This window comes from Triticum dicoccoides, chromosome 5B (genome assembly GCF_002162155.2).
Source record: "Triticum dicoccoides isolate Atlit2015 ecotype Zavitan chromosome 5B, WEW_v2.0, whole genome shotgun sequence".
NCBI classification, from domain to species: domain Eukaryota; kingdom Viridiplantae; phylum Streptophyta; class Magnoliopsida; order Poales; family Poaceae; genus Triticum; species Triticum dicoccoides.
Window position 1 is genome coordinate 686,346,875 of NC_041389.1, and position 9,726 is coordinate 686,356,600.

Consider the following 9,726-nt stretch of genomic DNA (forward strand, 5'->3'; position numbering starts at 1 on the left):
CCTACCAAGACGACCATTAAAGGCGTCATACCAGGTGTAGAAGCCAATTGTACAGGCTCAGTTACACTAGAAGTGGTCTTCGGATCCCCGGATAACTTCTGAAGCGAGGAGTTAATCTTCGACATAGTCCCGTTCCGCAGCGGCTATCATGCCTTGCTCGGACGTAACGCGTTTGCAAAGTTCAATCGGTGCCGCACTACGCATACCTCAAGCTCAAGATGCCAGGCCCTCGAGGAGTCATCACGGTCAACGGAAACACTGAACATTCTCTCCGAACGGAGGAACATGCAGCGGCTCTCGCGGCAGAAGTACAATGCAGCCTCTTAAGGCAATTCTCGAGTCTGGCCCTTAAGCGGCCGGACATAGCTAAGCGCGCCCGGAGTAACCTACAACAAGACCACCTGGCATGTTCCGAGCACGCGTAGCAGGGCGGCCCCAACCCCAGCCCCTGCAAAACGTGAAAATAGGTCCTTCGCGTACACCGTTACGCTCTGAAGATACCATGGGCATGGGGAGAGGGGCACGACCACGATAAGCCCAGACTGCGGCTCAACCACACCAGGGGCTGTCAAGTGTGTCATTCTTTTTTTCTTTTTTCCTTTTATTTTTTACCCACAGGACTCCGTTCGACATAGGCCCTGTCCGGCAGCAGACCTGCCAAACTCACGATGCAACAGCCAGGGAAGGATAAAGGCTACAACGAATATACAGGTGGTCTCCATTACGAGCATTTTTATACATCACTCCGCAGCCTACCCCTGGAGGGGGACATGTTTAACAGTCCCGTCCCTTGCTTATCGCACTATTTGTATCGTTCTGTATTCATAGCAGCACTTTCTGAATAAAATAATGCAGCACCTTTTTGCTTATAATTGCATTTCTTTTTCATACATATGTTCATTTACGACATGTTGCATTCGTACACTTTGGTACGGTTAAAACACACCAGGGGCTTATGTTTCCCGCATCATGGTGTGATAAGTCCGAACATTTTCACAAGTGCGGCACCCTAAACTTATAGCATTATATGCATCGGCTCCGAATCATGTCTTGGGTCAATAGTTGGGTTTGCCCGGCTCCCATGTTTTGGTACCTTACGTTCTGTTGTATCGGCTAAGGTAGCACTGGGAGAACCACTGCGATTGCGCCCCAGTTGAGCTGGGTTAACGCCTCAGTGGAGAAAGCTAAAACTGACCGTCATGATGAGGCGAGAGCCGGTCGCTGTTCGAGAGGTTTTTTGCGAGTCCTTAAAGACTTATGCCACTTAGAGCGAGGAGCCGGATCTTGTCCGGCCCAGGCGTGGATAGCTCCCCAAATTCGGCCTTCTGAAGACTAGGGGCTTCACCGAAATTTAAAATTATAGAATTCTATGGCTAAGTGAGAGTGTTCAAGCATTATAAGTCTAGTTGCCTTGTTCGCTGTGTTGAGCGCCTCCCTAGATGGACCCAAAAATGGGAACAAGAGTGCTCACGTTTATCCCGAACACCCCAGCACTCGTGGCATGGGGGATGAAGCCGACGACTTGCCATCTCTCAGATTTGATAAACAGCCGCACAGAAGGTAATATTTTAAATTAACAAGCGTTGCTTAGCGCATATGAACTAAGTTTTCAGCGCACAGGATAACAAAATGCGAGTCTACTCAAATATTACATCTTTGGAGCACTCACCCGCAATAGTGCGGGCGCCCTTCAGCACACTCTTATAATACATCTCGGGCGTGCGATGCTCCTTGCCCTCTGGTGGCGGGTCCGTCACGAGTTTCTGGGCATCCATCTTGCCCCAGTGCACCTTTGCGCAGGCAAGGGCCCGATGGGCATCTTCAATACAGGCGGAGTGCTTGATGACTTCAACCCACGAGCACGTATCCACCAGCCGCCGCACCAGGCCGAAGTAGCTCCCAGGCATGGCCTCCATAGGCCACAGCCGAACTATGAGGCCCTTCATGGCCTGCTCGGCCGCCTTGTGGAGCTCGACCAGCTGCTTCAGCTGGTCGCTAAAGGGCACCGGATGTCCGGCCTCAGCATATTGATACCAGAAGACCTTCTCCGTCGAGCTCCCCTCCTCGGCCCGGTAGAACGCGGCAGCATCGGACACGCTACGAGGAAGATCTGCGAACGCTCCTGGAGATCTCCGAATTCGGGTAAGCAACAGGTAATTAACACTCACATGCTTACTTTGCATGAAAAATGCCTTACCCGCTGCTATTTTCTTCACCGCCTCAATCTCCTGGAGGGCCTTGTAGGCTTCGGCCTTAGCGGTTTTGGCACTCTCAAGAGCCGTTGCAAGCTCAGACCCTTGAGTCTTCGAGTCACGCTCCAGGCTCTCATGCTATTTCACGAGATCCTGGAGTTCTTGTTGTACCTCCGCCACCCGCGCCTCCTGCTTCTCTCGCTTGGTGCACTCCGCGGTCGCATTGCGTTCAGCCGCGGCCACCACCTCTTTCAGGGTCGCCACCTCGTTAGTGGCCCCTGCAATACCCACGTTATCCTTGTCATTCTTTTTGCAACCAAAATCCTTTTCTGTAAGGTACAATTTTAGTAAGGTGTTACTCACCTTCCTCGTCCTCGAGCTGCTTCTTGGCACGGCCGAGCTCGTTCTCGGACCGCTCGAGGCTTTCCTTCAACGTATTGACCTCCGCAGTCAGTGCGGCAGAGGTCAGCAGCGCAGCCTGCAATCCCATATTGACATATTTATTATGACTCCTGTGTATATCTTTTTAGATCCTCAGTCCGGCTTTTCTTTCCGAACACCGAACCGAGCATCAGGGGCTACTGTCTATGCGGTACCATTTTATACATATCGAAATTCTTACCTCAAAGCCTGTTAGAAGGCTGCTGCAGGCTTCGGTCAGCCCGCTCTTGGCAAGCTGCACCTTCTGAATCACCGGACTCATAACAGTGCGGTGTTCCTCTTTGATGGAGGCGTCGTTGAGCGCCTCCAGCAAATTATCCGGCACCTCCGGTTGGATGGAGGCAGCCGGCGTCACGGTCTTGCCCTTCTTGCAAAGGGGTCGCCCGCCGGACTCCGAAGCCACTGTTGGTTCCGGGGCCGAGTCCAGTGCAAAGTCCGGGAGGTTGTCATGTGACACCTCCGGGGCCTCCTCCTCCTGGTGGGTCCCTTCCTGGGTTCCCACCTCGGCATCGTCCGTGGCACGGGGGGGGGGAGGCAGTCGGAAGAAAATCCATATCCGACGCACCTAAGGACCCGCTCGACGAAGCGGGAAGATCATCCTTGGGCGGACTGCAGGGTTGTATGCGGCATTAGAAAGACATTATGTGGCGAAAAGGAAAACCCTTGAAGTTATTCGGGAGTCTAGATACTTACAATCTCGCCAGGGGCTTGGCCCTTGGAGGCGAGTCCTCGTCGTCGTCACTGGCGTTGGCGGAGCAGTCCGGGGGAAGAGTTTTTCCCTTCGGCCTCCCTTGTTGGGGAGGCCTTCCTTTTCTTCCCTCCCCGCGCTAGGGGAGAGGCTTTCTTCTTCTCCTCCTCGCCTTGGTGGGAGGAGTCGGCCTCGGATTCATCATCCGATAGCACCTGAAAACGGGAACTCTTCCGAGTCCCCGTGGCCTTCTTCTTGGCCTTCTTCTCCGGCACCACGTGGGGTGCCGGAGCCAGCAGCCCCGTTAGGTGGGCGTCCGCTGGGTCCTCTGGCAATGGGGCCAGACAGATAGTCCGTTCGGCCTTTGCCAGCCATTCCTGTCAAAGGTAAAGGGAGTTTAGATCCCGCATAGAGTCAAACTATGGAAAACAAGTGGCAAAATCACTTACCTCGTCAGCCGGAAGCTGCGAGCGGAATCCGCGATCTTCGGTAGCGGATGCGGGAGCCTCGGCGCCCTTGAACAGCACCTTCCAGACATCTTCGTACATAGTGTCGAAGAGCCCGCTCAGAGTTTGGTGTTGCGCCGGATCGAACTCCCACATGTTGAAACCCCGTTGTTGGCACAGGAGAATCCGGCGGATGAGCATGACCTGGACTACGTTGACAAGCTTGAGCTTCTTGTCCACCAGCTTTTGGATACAGGCTTGGAGTCCGGTCAGCTCCTCCGAATCGCCCCAGATCCGGCCACTCTCTTTCCAGGAGGTGAGCCGCGTGGGGATGCCAGATCTGAACTCGGGGTGGGAATGAGCTCTCCCTCGTCGGGGAGCCGGTGCGCGATGTTGCTGTACAGATATCCGGTGTCGCGCAGTTTCTGGATCTGCCCCTCCGTGACGGAGGAGGCCATCCACTTGCCTCCCGCTCCGGACATAGTTGGAGAAGGTTGAGGTGAGAAGTGCGGACTGGGGCGCTGGAGCTCGAGTTCACGGAGATGGATAAGCCAAGGAGGAAGAAGGCGCAGGTAAAAGGGTTGGATCTTTATCCCCTTATATGGGCGGACAAAAACATGTGTCCCCACCGGCCTGGTAAAACTCGCTTATCTCCCAAGCGTCACAATCAATGGCGCGGTTGGGTTACCCACATCCGTATTGATGGGAATCCTGGAATAAGGGGAACACGATCTCTGCTTCGACAAGACGTGCCAAGGAAACCGCTTCGCTAAATGCGCGGAGGTGGAACAATAAAAACAATTTGAGTAAAGGCTTGGTAGTGGTGTGACGTCACGCCACAAAATACGTCAGCGGATTGAACTTGTGTAATATTATTCTCTCTACGGTGGTACGTGGAATTTATTTTTGCAGAGCCGGACACTATCCTGGTGTTCACAATCTTCTATAAATTATTCAAAGGAAGAACCCACCTTGCAATGCCGAAGACAACATGCGCGTCGGACTCGTCGTCATTGAAGCCTGGTTCAGGGGCTACTGAGGGAGTTTCGGACTAGGGGGTGTCTGGATAGCCGAACTATCGTGATCGGCCGGACTCCAAGACTATGAAGATACAAGATTGAAGACTTCGTCCCGTGTCCGGATGGGACTTTCCTTGGCGTGGAACGCAAGCTTGGCGATACGGATATGTAGATCTCCTACCATTGTAACCGATTATATGTAACCCTAGCCCTCTCCGGTGTCTATATAAACCGGATGGCTTTAGTCCATAGGACGAACAACAATCATACCATAGGCTAGCTTCTAGGGTTTAGCCTCCTTGATCTCGTGGTAGATCCACTCTTGTAACACACATCATCAATATTAATCGAGCAGGACGTAGGGTTTTACCTCCATCAAGAGGGCCCGAACCTGGGTAAAACATCGTGTCCCTTGTCTCCTGTTACCATCCTGCTAGACGCAAAGTTCGGGACCCCCTACCCGAGATCCGCCGGTTTTGACACCGACATATGGCGTCCCACAGAATAATCCGAAGAAGTCATCAATACTTGTCAAGGTAAAGAGGATACGTTTCTGCCACGGAATCAACGAAATGTTCCTGCAATATGATGTATTTTATTTAGATGAAGTATCTATTCGGAAACGTAGCATGCAATTTCAAAAAAAAAAATTGTGCTCACGCAAGATCTATCTAGGGTGTGTTTGGTTGTAGTTTGCAACAGTAGTTGCATTGCATGTCCATCTCCATCCAGCCTGGTTCTTGAAATTCAGCCTCATATGCAGCAGATGCAACTTGTTTGGTTGCCTGCATCGCATTGAGGGGCACTTACCCCCCTCTGTTTGGTTGGTGTTTTTGTGCTTAGGGTGTGAGCAGATGCAAACTTCAGCTGTTTGGTTGCAAAAAGCGTTTGAGTTTTGCTCACCCCATTCAAATGTGGTGGCCTTGCCACCACATGATCAGCACAACAACAAGATCAAACAAAGCAAGCAAGGAAATGATAGCAAACTTAACACAATAAGCAAGGAAATGAAAGCAAACTTAACTACATAGCATAAGTCTAGATTAACAGCAGGGGCATCCTCCTTCCCTGCTTCATGCCAGGGTGCTTCTCCTGGCCAAAATATGAACAAGTTACCAGCACAAGTCTCGCCACACACCATAAAAGTTCAATACTAACACCTTACTTAACTTAACTACATAGCATGCTCGATGTCACCATAACAGTTGTGCCTGCTACAACGAAACATGCACATCACTGAGGAGTCGTGGTTGTAGATCTGAACCTTCAGTCCGAGTCCTGAGATGCGCACAATGACAAGGTCACTGGGGAGGATCCAGTGGTGGCGGCAGAAGTACTTCCAGCCTCGGGCAAGCACCATGTGCCCCTTGAAGTTCTGGACCTACTCCCAGAACACGCACCGCTTGTTCGTCGACAGCCTGACCACGCATGGGAGCCTCTTGATGACCAGCCAGCTGGTGTTCATCACCTCCACGAACTTGGGAGGGACGATGAGCATGGCGAGGTCCTCGTTGTCCTCGATCTGCTAGTAGAAACACGACGGCTCCCGGGCCCCCTCCTCGTGGCCCTGCCTCAGAGATCGTCCCCTTAAACGAGGCAGGCCCATGAAGGCGATCCTGCCAGGAAGGTCCACCATCCTGAGCCACCTGTTCGTGGGGATGAAATCCTCGACGCGCTCAGCTCCGGCCACCACCTGAGCTCCTCCACCCGCCACATCCCAGTAACTCTTCAATATCTTGTCAGGCAAGATGACAAGTATTAGTGCACAAACTCTTTGCAAAATGGGCACTTACTGTTGGGAAAATGCCACTGATCAGTGGCACTCATCAGTGGACTTGCCCAACAGCAAGTGCCACTGATCAGTGGCATTTGCTCATGGCCAAATGTCACTGATCAGTGGCTCTGACCAGTGCACTTTCCCAACAGCAAGTGCCACTGATCAGTGGCATTTGCTCATGGACAAATGCCACAGATCAGTGGCACTTGATGTTGGGCAAGTCCACAGATCAGTGGCATTTTCCCAACAGCAAGTGCCACTGATCAGTGGCATTTGCTCATGGTCAAATGCCACTGATCAGTGGCACTTGCTGTTGGGTAAATGCCACTGATCTATGGACGTGCCCAACAACAAGTGCCACCCCAACAACAAGTGCCACTGATCAATAAGCAAGTAACAAGGAAATATGCCCTATAGGCAATAATAAAGTTATTATTTATTTCCTCATATCATGATAAATGTTTATTATTCATGCTAGAATTGTATTAACCGGAAACATAATACATGTGTGAATACATAGACAAACAAAATGTCACTAGTATGCCTCCACTTGACTAGCTTGTTAATCAAAGATGGTTAAGTTTCCTAACCATAGACATGAGTTGTTATTTGATTAACGAGATCACATCATTAGGAGAATGATGTGATTGATTTGACCCATTCCGTTAGCTTAGCACTTGATCGTTTAGTATGTTGCTATTGCTTTCTTCATGACTTATACATGTTCCTATGACTATGAGATTATGCAACTCCCATGTACCAGAGGAACACTTTGTGTGCTACCAAACGTCACAACATAACTTGGTGATTATAAAGGTGCTCTACAGGTGTCTTCGAAGGTACTTGTTGGATTGGCATATTTCGAGATTAGGATTTATCACCCGATTGTTAGAGAGGTATAACTGGGCCCTCTCGGTAATGCACATCACTATAAGCCTTGCAAGCAATGTGACTAATGAGTTAGTTGCGAGATGATGTATTACATAACAAGTAAAGAGACTTGCCGGTAACGAGATTGAACTAGGTATTGAGATACCGACGATCAAATCTCGGGCAAGTAACATACAGATGACAAAGGGAACAACATATGTTGTTATGCGGTTTGACCGATAAACATCTTCATAGTATACGTGGGAACCAATATGAGCATCCAGGTCCCGCTATTGGTTATTAACCGGAAACTTGTCTCGGTTATGTCTACATAGTTCTCGAACCCGTAGGGTCCGCATGCTTAAAGCTCGGTGACGATCGGTATTATGAGTTTATGTGATTTGATGTAACGAAGATAGTTCGGAGTCCCGGATATGATCAAGGACATGACGAGGAGTCTCGAAATGGTCGAGACATAAAGATCGATATATTGGATGACTATATTTGGACTTCGGAAGTGTTCCGGGTGAGTTCGGGCATATACCAGAGTACCGGGGGGTTATCGGAACCCCCCGAGCGTTTATTGGGCCTCATGGGCCCTAGTGGAGAAGAGGAGGGGCGGCCAGGGCAGGCCGCGTGCCCCCTCCCCCTCTAGTCTGAATTGGACAAGGAGGGGGGCGGCGCCCCCCTTTTCCTTCCTCTCCCCTCTCTCTTCCTTCCCTTCTCCTACTCCTACAAGGAAAAGAGGAGTCCTACTCCCGGTAGGAGTAGGACTCCCCCCTTGGCGCGCCCTCCTCCTGGCCGGCCGCCTCCCCCCTTGCTCCTTTATATACGAGGGCAGGGGGGCACCTCTAGACACACAAGTTGATCTATTGATCTATTCCAGCCGTGTGCGGTTACCCCCTCCACCATATTCCACCTTGATCATATCGTAGCGGTGCTTAGGCGAAGCCCTGTGTCGGTAGCAACATCATCACCGTCACCACGCCGTCATGCTGACGAAATTCTCCCGTGAAGCTCTGCCGGATCAGAGTTCACGGGACGTCATCGAGCTGAACGTGTGCTGAACTCGGAGGTGTCGTATGTTCGGTACTTGGATTGGTCGGATCGTGAAGACGTACGACTACATCAACCGCGTTGTGCTAACGCTTCCGCCTATGGTCTACGAGGGTACATGGACGACACTCTTCCCTCTCATTGCTATGCATCACCATGATCTTGCGTGTGCGTAGGATTTTTTTTGAAATTACTACGTTTCCCAACAGAAGGCGCGCCGACAGGAGAAAACCCTTGGACGGGGGTCAAGAAAACCCCCCTGCCCAATGGGGTCCCAGGAAGCAGCGGCTTCATCGACGGCGTCGGCGCCAAGCCCAGGAGCATGAGGTCCAGAATCAGCGGTGGAGCAGGAACAGCCGGCACCGCATTGGCCGGCCCTCGTGGTGGACGGCAGCAGATGGGGGACAGTGCTCGCAGCAGCAACACAAGGTCCCTGCGTGAGTTTTGGAGCCCGGCCAGCCAACGGTCCTGAATGCTGGTGACGCTGGTCGACGAGATCAGAGGGCGGCGCAGCAGTGGGCAAGGCGGAGCCATCGGAGGAGAGGAGAGGGAGGGATGATGAGGGAGAGAGGGAGCGGTGGGAACAGTGCGACTGGGCAGTGACAGGAGAGTGGGGAGCAAGTTATGAGACGTCCCCTCCATCTCCTGCACTACCTGAGGTGTGCAACTGCCTCGCACGCGTGTCCGCGCCGAGCCAATCTCGCGAGAAACTTCCGATTCGGCAGTTTCCGCCGGGCCAGGCTGCGGGCTGCTTTAAGGTTCATGCGGGCCACAAACCGCATGCAGCCCAGGCAACCAAACAGGCCGCACACATCCCGTGCGGGCCTGGTTCGGCTACATGCGGGCAACCAAACACACCCCTAGGAGATGCATAGCAACGAGAGGGGAGAGTGTGTCCATGTACCCTCGTAGACCGAAAGCGGAAGCTTTAAGTTAACGCGGTTGATGTAGTCGAACATCGTCTCGAATCAACCAATGAAGTACCGAACATACGGCACCTACGAGTTCTGCACACATTCAGCTCGATGATGTCCCTCGAACTCTTGATCCAGTAGAGGTATGAAGGAGTCGATGAGTTCCGTCAGCACAGCGTGATGACGGTGTTGGTGATGTGATCCGCAGGGCTTCGCCTAAACACTACGACAATATGATCGGAGGAGTAAACGGTGGAGGGGGGCACCGCACATGGCTAAAACAATTGATGTGCTTTGGGGTGCCCCCTACCCCCGTATATAAA